A 13,166-nucleotide genomic window follows, 5' to 3' on the forward strand; every position below is an offset into this window, starting at 1 on the left:
CTGGAGAAGGATATGGCAACCTGCTCCAGTATTATTGCCTCAGAAATACCACGGACATGGTGGGCTACAGTCCATGGGGTGACAAGAGTCAATACTTAGTGGAGACATGGCTTAGTGACTAAACCAACCAAATACTTCACTTTGCAAATTAGGAAATTATTCTGGTATGACACTGTATGTGTTCTTCTGGTTCTTTAGATTTCTTCAACTACCTTTAATATAAGAACAATCCTCTTTTCAGATGGCAGTTATGGAAAATGGTCTGACTAAAAAGAAAGATCATTTCAGTTCAGTTCAGTCCCTCAGTCACGTCTGACTCTTTGCAACCCCATGGACTCCAGCACTCCAGGCTTCCCTGTCCATCACCAACTCCCGGAGCTTACTCAAACTCATGTCCATTGAGTCAGTGATGCCATCCAACCATCTCACCCTCTGTTGTCCCGTTCTCCTTTTGCCTTCAATCTTTCCCAGCATCAGGGTCTTTTCCAATGAGTCAGTTCTTTGTATCAGGTGGCCAAATTATTGGAGTTTCAGCTTCAGCATCAGTCCTTCCAATGAATATTCCGGATTGATTTCCTTTAGGATGGACTGGTTGGACCTCCTTGCTGTCCAAGTGACTATGAAGAGTCTTCTCCAACACCACAGTTCAAAAGCATCAATTCTTCAGCGCTCAGCTTTCTTTATAGTCCAACACTCACTTCCATACATGACTATTAGAAAAACCAAACCTCTGACTAGACAGACCTTTGTTGGCAAAGTAATGTCTCTGCTTTTTAATATGCTATCTAGGTTGGTCTTAACTTTTCTTCAGATGGATGGATATCTGGGTCTCTAGTTTTTTACCACTGACCTGGAGGAAGTATAGATTTCTGATATAATAAATGTACAAATCAGTTTAAATTTCAGCTGAAATCTCAATATCTAGTAACAGTAACAAGTGATAGTTGTACCAGTATTGTTTCTATTACTAATGTGCTCATTTTATTCATTTGCTTATGAATGCATTTTATGAATGCATTTTAGCATTATATTCTCTTTTCTTTTGTTAGTTAAATTCCTAAGGGCATAATTGATTTCATTAAGATATGTTTTCCTCTATTTCTTTGCATTGAGTCTGAGTGAACTCCGGGAGTTGGTGATGGACAGGGAGGCCTGGCGTGCTGCGATTCATGGGGTTGCAAACAGTCAGACACGACTGAGCGACTGAACTGAACTGAACTGAACTGAAGATATGTTTAGAGAGATTGATATTTTTTCCAGCAATCTTAACTCCAGCTTGTGATTCATCCAGTCCAGTATTTTGAATGATGTACTATGCACAGAAGTTAAATAATCAGGGTGACAATGTAGAGCCTTGTCATACTCTTTTCCCTATTTTTACCCAGTTGTTCCATGTGCAGTTCTAATTGTTGCTTCTTGACCTGCATACAGGTTTCTCAGGAGACAGGTAATGTAGTCTGCTATTCCCATTTCTTCTAAGAATTTTTCAGATGATACCCACTGTAATGGCAGAAAGTGAAGAGGAAGTAAAGAGCCTCTTGATGAGTGTGAAAGAGAAGAGTGAAAAAGCTGGTTTAAAACTCAACATTCACAAAACTAAGATCATAGCATATGGTCCCATAACTTCATGGCTAATAGAAGTGGAAAAAGTGGAAGCAGTGACCAATTTTATTTGCTTGGGCTACAAACATCACTGAGGACGGTTACTAAAGCCATGAAATTAAGAGGCAATTATTTTTTGGAAGGAAAGTTATGACAAACCTAGACAGTGATTATCACTTTGCCAACAAAAAAGCAGAGGTAATCACATTGCCAACAAGCATCCTTACAAAGCTATGGTTTTTCCAGTAGTCATCCATGGGTGTGAGAGTTGGAACCATAAAGAAGGCTGAGCACCAAAGAATTGATGTGCTCAAACTGTGGTGCTGGAGAAGACTGCTGAGAGTCCCTTGGACTGCAAGGAGAGCAAACCAGTCAATCCCATAGGAAATCTACCCTGAATATCCATTGGAAGGACTAATGTTGAGGCTGAAGCTTCTATACTTTGGCCACCTGATGTGAAGAGCCGACTCACTGAAAAGGACCCTGATGCTGGAAATTGAAGGCAAAAGGAAAAAGGGACAGCAGAGGATGAGATGGTTAGATAGCATCACCGACTCAATGGACATGAATTTGAGCAAACTTCGAGAGTTAATGAAGGACAAGAGAGCCAAGCATGCTGTAGTCCATGGGGTTGCAAAGAATTGGACGTGACTTAGCAACTGAACAATACGAGAGATTTCATTCAAAATTATAATGGAACTAATTTAATACAATGTAAATTAGTTGAGATTGTAAATGATGAGGTACAAAATTCTACATAGATATTTTTGAAATTTTGACAGTGAATCTTCCAACTTTGTTATTATTTTTCAAGTTGGTTAGGTTATCCTGGGTCCTCTGTATTTTCATATGACTTTTAGGGGGCATTATTCAACTACTACAGTCTGCACTGCTATCCTCAAAAATTCACATTCAACCCACATGGAAAATATGATTCCTCCATCACAGAGTCAACAAAAATATCATCATATTCCACTATCAACACAAATGGAAAATACATCTAAGTTTCACTAGATCAGAAATTTCTAATTTTTCCATCTAAATCATCTAACTATCAACAGGTGAGGATCCAGTGTAATCCATCCAAAAGTAGAAGTCCTCTCTATCCATCTACTTATAAAACTAGAAAATAAGTTATTTATTCTCAAAGTACTATGGTGGGACAGGCATAGTATAACAGCTATAAACATTTGTGCTCAAAAAAGAGACAATGACAGAAAACATTCAGTCACCAGTCACAATTTTCCAACCAAATTCCATCATTTCTTAGAAATAACAGAATAACCTTCTGTGGTTTGTAGCTCGGCCCTTTAGACTTGTGGCCCCACTCTCTAAGCCACCATTTATGTTTCTAGACAGACAGCATATATTTACATATCTACAGAAGTCAAGTATATTTTTATCAGTTGTTTTTTTACCTGTAGTACAACTGTCCTCTTTCATTTCATACTTTGTGCCTTAGACCTTGCTTTTCAAGCTGGCAGCTTTCCTGCTGGTATAAAACTTTCAAGATCCTTGTCTGTCTTTTGTGTATAAAATGTGGTTTCACCTCTTAGAAAATGGTCTCCTTCAGAGAGACTTCTTGGATAATCACATTTTTGTTACCTCCTTCATCTGTAATGGCTGAGGAGCTGAGGAGATCCATGAACCATTGGTACAGCCTTTTCAAAGGGCCCTCGGTGTGACCAAATGCTCTGGCCTATTGATTTAAGTTGTTATCCAGTGTCATTTCATTTCAACATAAAGGACTCCTTTTATTTCTAGTTCATCATGTCTGCTAGTGACACATCCTTTCAATTTTTGATGATCTGAGAAAGTCTTAAGCTTTCCTTTACTTTTGGAAGAATGTTTTGTTGGATGCAGAACTCTTGTCTGACATAATTCAAGGACTTCAAATATGTCAATCCAGTTCTTTCTGGCTCCCACGGTTTCTTAAAACAACGGTCAATCTTATTGAAAATCTCTTATATGTGATATCACTTCTCTCTTGCTATTTGCACAGTCCTGAAACTTTTTTTATATATTATTTTTTATTGACGGATAATTGCTTTACAGAATTTTGCTGTTTTCTGTCAAACCTCAACATGAATCAGCCATAGCTATACATATATCCCATCCCTTGGAAGCTCCCTCCCATCTTTCTCCCCATCCCATCCCTCTAGGTTGATACAGGGCCCCTATTTGAGTTTCCCGTTGGCTATCTATTTTACATCCTGCAAATTTTGCCTTTGATAATCTTATTAAGAGGTTTCTAGATGTGAATTTCTTTGAATCTATTCTATTTGGAGTTTGTTGAGGTTTTTGGATATACAGATTAGTTTTTCATCAAATTTGGGATAGCTCTGGCCATTATTTATTTTTCCAATATGTTTTCTACATCTTTTTTTTCTCTGTTCTCTTTCTGGGACTCTCATTTTACCTATGTGGGCATGCTTGATGGTGTCCCAGTATCTCACAGGTTGTGTTCATCTTCATTCTTTTTTTTCTGTTTCTTAGCCTGAATAATTTCAACTGATATATCTTAAATTTTGCTGGTTTTGCTAAACATCTTTAATGAATTATTTTAACTTAAAATTATAGTTTCTACATCTCAGATAAAATTCTGTATTTGGTGAGAAACTGTTCTCATATGTTTCTTTAGTTTTCAGATATTTTTTTTTTTCCTATGAACATAACTTAAAATTACCACTTTAAAATCTTTGTCTCATTAAGTCCAGATCTGGGCTTCTTCTTAAGATGATTCCTATGGACTGTTTTATTTTTATGGACTGTTTATATTTTTCTTTCTTTCTTGAGATCATCATTTCTTATCTTCGCAAGTCTTGCAAATTTTGATTAAAAACTGGATGTTTTAAAGGTCACAACATGGCAACTTTATTAAGTAGTTTCTCCCACATCTCCAGGGTTTGTTTTGGTTTCTGTTTGTTGTTGTTTGTTTATTCAGTAATTTTTCTGAAGTAAACACGTCAAGTCTGTATTCTGTGCTTATGTGGCCACCAAGGTGTATTCAGTTAGCTTAATGGTCTGTCAGAGACTGAACAAAGATTTGGTAAGATACCTGAAATCCGCAAGTCTCCTGTTTATTACCAAGCGTCTCTGTCTCCGTATTAAAATTCACCTTCAACGAACACCCAAAGCAGTTTACTACTCCAGCTTAGCCTTCACTTCCTGCCGGTGTGGAGCCTCAGGTTAGCCAAGGTGAGAGCTCAGTGTCTCTTTAAGTGTTTTATGAGTATGTCCAGTTTGGGCATGTACACAGCCTAGCCCATGCTGCTGCTGCTAAGTCGCTTCAGTCGTGTCCGACTCTGTGCGACCCCATAGACAGCAGCCCACCAGGCTCCCCCGTCCCTGGGATTCTCCAAGCAAGAACACTGGAGTGGGTTGCCATTTCCTTCCCCAATGCATGAAAGTGAAAAGCGAAAGTGAAGTCGCTCAGTTGTGTCCGACTCTTCTCGACCCCATGGACTGCAGCCTACCAGGTTCCTCCGTCCACGGGATTTTCCAGGCCAGAGTACTGGAGTGGGATGCCATTGCCTTCTCTGAGCCTAGCCCATACATGTGGCCAAATCTCCAGAATATGCTGTAGCTTATCAAGCTCTCTCTGGATGTCTTACTCTCCAAATTTTTCCTTTTAAGCTTTTTAGTTATCCTATAGTTTGTCTCATCTGTTATCTACCACTTAAGGCAGCAGTTCAACATTTCCTTTGTTTTGATGAATGATTCCTCAAAAAGGAGCACTTGGTGAGCTCAGTCTGCCAAATAAAAGGCAGCTTTGCAAGCAGTCTTTCAGGGAACATGGTCCTGAAGAAACTCCATTCCTACTTTGCCCCCCTACCCCCCAGCCTAGGGGCTGCCAGGCTGCTGGTTTTCATGCTGAATTCAGGTTTCTGGTTTTCAAGAATACTACAGAATTGAGGAGGGAGAGTTGGAAATGGGGCAAATTGAAATGCCATAAAGCTCACTGTTCTCACTGAGAGTCCACAATTTTTGTTTTTAATAAACACTCTTCAGGACTGCTGCCCATGGTGGTTAGTTTTCAGAATTTTGGAAAAGTTGGTTCTGACATTTTTTCTTATTTTGGTGGAGAAACAAATTTCTGGAACTTCTTATTCCACTATTCTTGCTGAGGTCACACTTCTGCATCACTTGAAAAACTTGGGCAAAGTACTTTATTGCACTACTATTAACTTCTTTTGTATGTAGTCAATCATAGTATTACCACTTTTATTATTATCAGGCTGTACTGGGCTATCTAAATTTTCCCAAACTATCTCTTTTATTACTTTTTTTTCTTTTCTAATTTATTCATTTCCATATACCAATTATATTTTCTTTTCAAAAATTATTTCTTGTGTTTTTGTTATTTCAAAGCACAATTTAACTCACAACCCATGAACAAATACACAGATTATCTTTTTCTTTGGAACTGCTTATGCTGAATAATATACTTCCAGATACAGTAGTATTTTTCTCTCTGCACCTACCCATCTCCTCATTGCCCAATTCTTTAGGTAGAAGCTGTTATTCATATTTGTGGAGGTGTTTGTGTTTTGTTGTTTTGACTTTTTCAACTTCTTTAGCTTCAAAATGTTTTTCTTCTTATCTTTTAATCCTGAATATTACCTGAAAAAGTTATCTTCCCCACTGTAGTTTTTCCAGTTTACTTATTTCCCCACATCAAAATAGTATGGATTTTTGAAATTAATTTACCTGTTGCTTCAAGTTAACTTTTATTATATGCCATTGTTTGTGGATCCACTTAACAAACATTTATGGAACATTTTGTTTGTTTGTAGTAGTGGCCTCAATACATTTCATTTTGTTTAAATGGTACTTATAATTACCCTTTAGCAAATTAAATTTCTCATGATATTCTCTTTTTTTCATGTACGGATTAAAACTGATCTCTTCTTAAAAAAATAAAATAAAATAAAATATTGCTTTTTTTTTTTTTTTTTTGAGGCAGGGGATTGGTTTCTACTTTGGTCCAAATTGCTTTAAGATATCTTGGATTACTTTAGCAAGGAAAGAAACTTACTGCAAGCATTCTGAAAGTTCACAAATTCACCTGAAAGTTTAAAGATCAAAGCTCAGAAAAGGAATAGGAACTAAGATAGAGAAAAGCCTCACTTACATAAAAGTCTGTGGGGGCAAGGTCACAAGCCCTGCTGCCACTCAACATCCTCTCTTATTTATTATTTATCACACTGTTTTATTTAGGTACGTTATTACAATACCATTTGATATTTGCAAAGTTATGGTTTACTTTATTATAAAGTACTTTGACTGTGTGGATCACAATAAACTGTGGAAAATTCTGAATGAGATGGGAAAACCAGACCACCTGAACTGCCTCTTGAGAAACCTATATGCCGGTCAGGAAGCAACAGTTAGAGCTGGACATGGAACAATAGACTGGTTCCAAATAGGAAAAGGAGTACGTCAAGGCTGTATATTGTCACCCCGCTTATTTAACTTATATGCAGAGTACATCATGAGAAATGCTGAGCTGGAAGAAACACAAGCTGGAATCAAGATTGCTGGAGAAATATTAATAACCTCAGATATGCAGATGACACCACCCTTATGGCAGAAAGTGAAGAGGAACTAACAAGCCTCTTGATGAAAGTGAAAGAGGAGAGTGAAAAAGTTGACTTAAAGCTCAACATTCAGAAAATTAAGATCATGGCATCTGGTCCCATCACTTCATGGGAAATAGATGGGGAAACAGTGGAAAGTGTCAGACTTTATTTTTTGGGGCTCTAAAATCACCGCAGATGGTAACTAAAGCCATGAAATTAAAAGACGCTTACTCCTTGGAAGGAAAGTTATGACCAACCTAGGTAGCATATTCAAAAGCAGAGACATTACTTTGCCAACAAAGGTCCGTCTAGTCAAGGCTATGGTTTTTCCAGTGGTCATGTATGGATGTGAGAGTTGGACTGTCAAGAAAGCTGAGTGCCAAAAATTGATGCTTTTGAACTGTGGTGTTGGAGAAGACTCTTGAAAGTCCCTTGGACTGCAAGGAGATCCAACCAGTCCATCCTAAAGGAGATCAGTCCCAGGTGTTCATTGGAAGGACTGATGCTAAAGCTGAAACTCCAATTACTTTTGGCCACCTCATATGAAGAGTTGACTTATTGGAAAAGACTCTGATGCTGGGAGGGATTGGGGGCAGGAGGAGAAGGGGACGACAGAGGATGAGATGGCTGGATGCATCATGGACTCGATGGACATGAGTTTGGGTGAACTCCGGGAGTTGGGGATGGACAGGCAGGCCTGGCATGCTGCAATTCATGGGGTCACAAGAAGTCGGACACTACTGAGCGACTGAACTGAACTGAACTGAAGTTGTCTTATAATGTTATGACCCACCTATGCACAAAACTACTTTCTGCAATTAAAGATGTCTTAACATAATTCGTTTTTGGTTAGTTGATTCTGTGTACTGATCTATATTTTGTATAGAATTAATTGATAATGTCTCATTATCTCAGGTATATATATATATATAAATTATTCAATGTCTCAAGAGCTATAGGCACAGAATATATGGAAAGAAAATAAAGAGGAACTCTATCTAAAGTTCCTGCCCATGATTTATCAAACTGTGAGCATTCCCTTTATCTACCAGTTACCCTCCCCTCTTAACCTTTCCTCTCATCTTGTCAAATGATTTTTCATTAGGACTAACTAGGGACTGCTCCTTTCTGTTTGGATGATCTGTATGATTTAATCATTTTCTGTTCCTCAAGATGGTATCCATTTTTAGCAAACCTTGTTGGTATTTCTGCTAATTGCCTTTGGATCTCTTACATTATGTTGATGCTCTGCTCCCTGGCTTTGGTGGGCTTTGTTTTCTATTACCTGTACCCAGGACTTGCAGCAAAACACAGCTTCCAGGTATCTGGAGCTCCACTTCTCTATGTACACCTATAGTAAGATCCCTCGTGTACCACTGCTTGCCCAGACAGCTCTTAGTTCACAAATAACTGCTGTATAAATATGAAAGCCTATTCCCCTGAGCTCTCTTTGGCTTGGGTTGGACTTTACTGTAACTATACCCTTAGTTCCTCCCTCTTCCCAGATTTCCTTCCTGAGTGCACTTCACTCGTTATGTTTTCTGACCTGTCACAGGTATCTATATCCTTCCTCAGCTGTTTAAACTTTTCTACTGCCAAATTCATAACTTAGTGCTTAAGCTGAGCTGCATTTTAAGACATATTTCTTTTTGAACTATTCAGCATTAATCTTTCACTTTATTATATACAGTAATATTAGCTGTTAGCCCTGTTTATCCTGATTCTTCCATCGCAAATTATTGTTTACATGCTTCAGGCTGAGTTCTAGTTATAATATCTGATTTCATTCACATATTTTAAAATATTCATCTGTGTCTGTTTTCTTGTTTTCCTGGATCTTATGCAGTTGCATTTTATTGTTATTTTTAATAACAGCTTCTGCTTTCCACTGTATTCCTAACTATTGAGTGCCACATTTTATATATGAAAATGAGTAGAAATAACTTGAAATTCAAATAATGTTATTTTACCTCAGAGATCCTTTATTTTTCTTCTGTTGCCTATTTAGCACTCTGATGTCTTTAAGAACAACTTTTATATTTTTTCAGCTTTTCTAGTTGTTCTCAGTGGGATAATGAATTATAATTAGATAATCTACAATTAATAGAATTTCATCAGTCACATAATATTTATGTACCTGTTTACCTTCTTGTGTTTCACAACAAATTGTGTCCTTCCTAAGGGCAGTAGCTTTATCTTATCCATCTTAGATGCCCAGCATCCTGTATGTTGTAACTGTTCTCCATACGCACATATTAAACTGTCAATGAAAAACCAGTGGACTAAGATGGTTGCTAATAAATAACAGGAAATCCAGGAAATGTGATAAGCACTCTAGGCAAATAGCAGCCTCCAGTAATTGTAAGAGATATCATACTTATTGCAGCCTGAAAGATCTGATATGAAATTCTGCTGCTATAAATTCAATAGCTTTCAGAATTCTGTGCAAGTATTAAAAACTCATCAATTTCATTTTTTTATGTAAGATGAACTAAAATTGTTCCAATGAGAAAACAACTTAGTTGACATAAAGTTCCTAGAAAAATGAATAAATAACGCATGAGTGCTCAAACACTGAACTTTTATTATTGTAATTATTATTACCTGATATGTGTACTATGCTAGAACCCAGCCTTGAGGTATCAAGTAGCATGTGAGCAGGAATTTGGGATGGAAGAAGAGGATAAACAAGGCTAGTTGAGCTAATGCTTCCAACACTTAAAATGACTAAATTAGCTATATCTCTTATAGAGATTAAATTTCTTCTAATTCTTTCTCACAAGTCTTATTCTCTAATGAGTGAGTACTTTTGTGCTGTTGCTTTCTGGGAACTTAAGAATTCCTATCTCTCTTTTACTACATTCTAGACAGGAAAAAGAAATCCAGTAAAATTAAGAACGCTTCAGAATTCCTTAGTGACGTTTTCTCTTGTATCCCCTCAAAACTATTAGTGGCTACACTTTTACTTTATGATTGGCAATGAGTAAGAACATACAAGCCAAAGTACCCAAAAGAAACTAAACCTGTGTAGCAGACACATGATTTTGCTGCCCAACATTCATCCCAAATCTGCCAGTCAAACTGTAACTTGGGGATATCTCTTCGGGAATCTCTCCTCTCTTGTTGAAACAAAGCTATTTCAGTGATATTCATTCCAATCTTAGATTCAATGCCAAGGTTTCAATTAAACAGTTGGCCTCAGGGACTGTCATACAACCCAATTCAGCCATGGCTAATTTTGAAAATGTTTAGTGGGAATCTGGGAGGTCAAGTTCTTCACTCTCCTCTCTGTGGTTTTAGAAGCGAAATATTCTCTCCCCACTGGACCTGAAAAAGAAAGTTTTAGGCCACAGGAGCCTATAGCAGCCAACTGCTGAAGAAATCATTTTGAAAGGCATAGGGGAAAACTGAAAAGAAATTATTAATTTTTAAAAATCTTCAGCCAGGTAACTTCTTACCTGATTTAACTTTTGGTTTTCTGTTTGTGTAAACCAATCAATTACCACTATACTTTAAGCTGGTTAAATTGAGTTTTGGTAAATATATCTGCAAACTCTTATCTAACTTGCACATAAAATAATTCTGAATAGCACATTTTGTGTTTCTTTGATTTCTAAATATATTCTTTCCTTTAAAAAGCAGATATAGACATTTGATTAGTAACCAAAGTGTAAAACCATTTACAATGGTTTTCAATTGTTGAAGATCATTTAAAATCTTTTATCGTGTAAGTTTTTCTCACTTTTGTAACTTCAACTTAATTTTTTAATTGTATGTTAACAGTAGTTATGTAACAATTGTTTTAATGTTTGAAATGGTACATTTTATGTTATACTCTCATAATAAAAAAAAAAAAAATCAAAACAAAAAGTTTCCAAATGAGTGGAAAAAGTGAAAAAGGATGAGCACTGAAGCAAAGTTACACAGCTTAAAATAGCCTGGAGTTAAAACTCCCCTCAGGGTCCTCCCCACCCTTGTATACAAACAAAGAACTCTCTCAGGGAAGAAAAAATGGACATTAAGTTTAATTATGCCCAGCTCCCAGCCGGTCCCAGCCTCAGGCTGATCTCCTGAGTTCCTTGCCCCAGCGTTTAAAAGATAACTAATCCAAACAACCTTGGAGAAGAACAGGCCCCCTTAAGACAGATTTCCACATATATGCCTGTACATACTTATACTTTTCTTGGGTTAGTGCAGCAGCTCACTAATCTGACTGCTGCCCCTTCTCGCCTTATTAAAGGTGATACGTTCTTGTAAAGCGCCGGACTCCTTTCTCCGAACCTCGCTTTCTCTAATTCCCTTACCCTACAAGCATAGGCCTTGGGGACTTCAGGGTGGAAAAGAAATCTGCAGGTGTCATTTTTTAGTGGAATCTAAATAGAGAAAGGACACTGGGGGCTGCGACCCTGGTGGGTTTTCTTTGTCCACCCCTCCACTCTGAGCCCAGGCGTCCACAGTGTCCCACCCCTCACTGTTCTGGATCACCGACCTTAGATGGAAGAGAAGATGAGACCCCTGATGGCCTGGAGCCAGCAAGTTATGGGGGCCAGGGTGCTCAACTCCTCGAAAAGGGGCAGCCTCCAGCCCCAAGGAGTTGGTGGCTCTTTCACAAGCAGCTCGCCAGGCCCGCATAGACTTCCCAGAAACTTCATCTTATAGAGGTGGGAACACGCGAGGCTGAGATCACGTGCATCCTCCGACGACCCAAGGCGCAGCCTCTGATGTCACGGGTCACAGGTCGTGACCTCTGACGTGGCAGAGCGCGCTTGCTGGTGTGTCACGTCCTTATGGACCCATGTGGATAGGCAGCTCTTGGTTTCCACGTAGTGTGGTGCTCAGTTTGGTGGAGTGTGGTGCTTCCGCGAGGAAACTGGTCGTGATGCAGGCTAGTTCCTGGCGCGGGTGCCTGGTGGAGGCCGAGGGGACCTTTTCTGCCATCCTGTGTTCTCGGGGCCACAGCATTCCAGATGAAGATGTCCATGGGTGAGCCCTGTGACCCCTGCAAAGTAGATTGTTCTTGAAAGTGGATTCCGAGCCCAACTCAGATCGCAGTCTCTGCTGAACCAGCCTCTGATGTTATTTGCATGGGATCGGGTGGTCTGGACGAGGTTCCCTGGCCTTGAGTCTCTGGGACGCCGACCCTGGACCACACTTAGACCTGCCCTCCTTCTGCGCAGGTGGCTGCCATGGGGGACGATCAGACAGGGCAAGTTCGGCTAGGGAAATGCTAGTCGGACAACCAGAGTGACTGTGTTTCTCTTTTTTCCCTGCTCACCTAGGGAAGATGTGTCTCCTGGAACCCGAACGCAGGCAGGTGTGTTTTCTGTGCCCTTCTGTGCTCATGGCCGGGTTAGAAGAATTGCATTTCTCATTGAGATCCACTGGGTCTGTTTTTAACCGGAGCCTCAGAAAAACACAAAAAGCACATCGCAACTGGTAGATGCATTTCATATTTCAGCAAATATCTTTGAGTGCTGTTTGTATCAGTCCTTGTTCTTAGCCCCAGGCATGCAGTAATGCACAAGGATGAAACCTGGCATTTATCAGGATGAGTGTGAGAAGGAGGGGAGACAGACAAAAATACATAAACCAAAAATGCTATGTCAGGTGGTGACGCTTGCTGTTAAAAACAATGTAGTGAAGGCAGAAGGGAGAACTGACGGTAAAGAGTATTCATCTTAACTAGTGCAATCCGAAAGACTGCATTGGTTGATGCTGCCTGCATGCTTAGTATGGTAGATAAATAAGTTGTTATTGTTTGGTTGCTAAGTCGTGTTTGACTCTTTTGCGACCCCATGGACTGTAGCTGGCTAGACTCCTCTGTCAACGGAATTTCTCATTTAAGAATATTGGAGTGGATTGCCATTTTCCTCCTCCAGGGGATCTTCCCAACACAAGGATGGAACCCCTGTCTCCTGCGGTTTCTGCTTTGGCAAGTGAATTTGTACCACCTGGGAAGCCCGTAGTTCTAGTAAAACATGG

General features: G+C 39.1%; 1 long non-coding RNA gene across 1 annotated transcript in view; it reads right to left on the bottom strand.

Moving 5' to 3' along the window:
- Positions 1–11,842, bottom strand: part of LOC139176556 (uncharacterized) — a 65,809-nt gene extending 53,967 nt beyond the window's left edge. The window contains exon 1 of the long non-coding RNA XR_011561019.1: positions 11,674–11,842. This is a non-coding gene — a long non-coding RNA (uncharacterized lncRNA). The remainder of the gene's footprint in view (positions 1–11,673) is intronic.
- Positions 11,843–13,166: the final 1,324 nt, after the last annotated feature.

Source organism: Bos indicus, chromosome 16, assembly GCF_029378745.1.
Source record: "Bos indicus isolate NIAB-ARS_2022 breed Sahiwal x Tharparkar chromosome 16, NIAB-ARS_B.indTharparkar_mat_pri_1.0, whole genome shotgun sequence".
In the NCBI taxonomy this organism is placed as follows: domain Eukaryota; kingdom Metazoa; phylum Chordata; class Mammalia; order Artiodactyla; family Bovidae; genus Bos; species Bos indicus.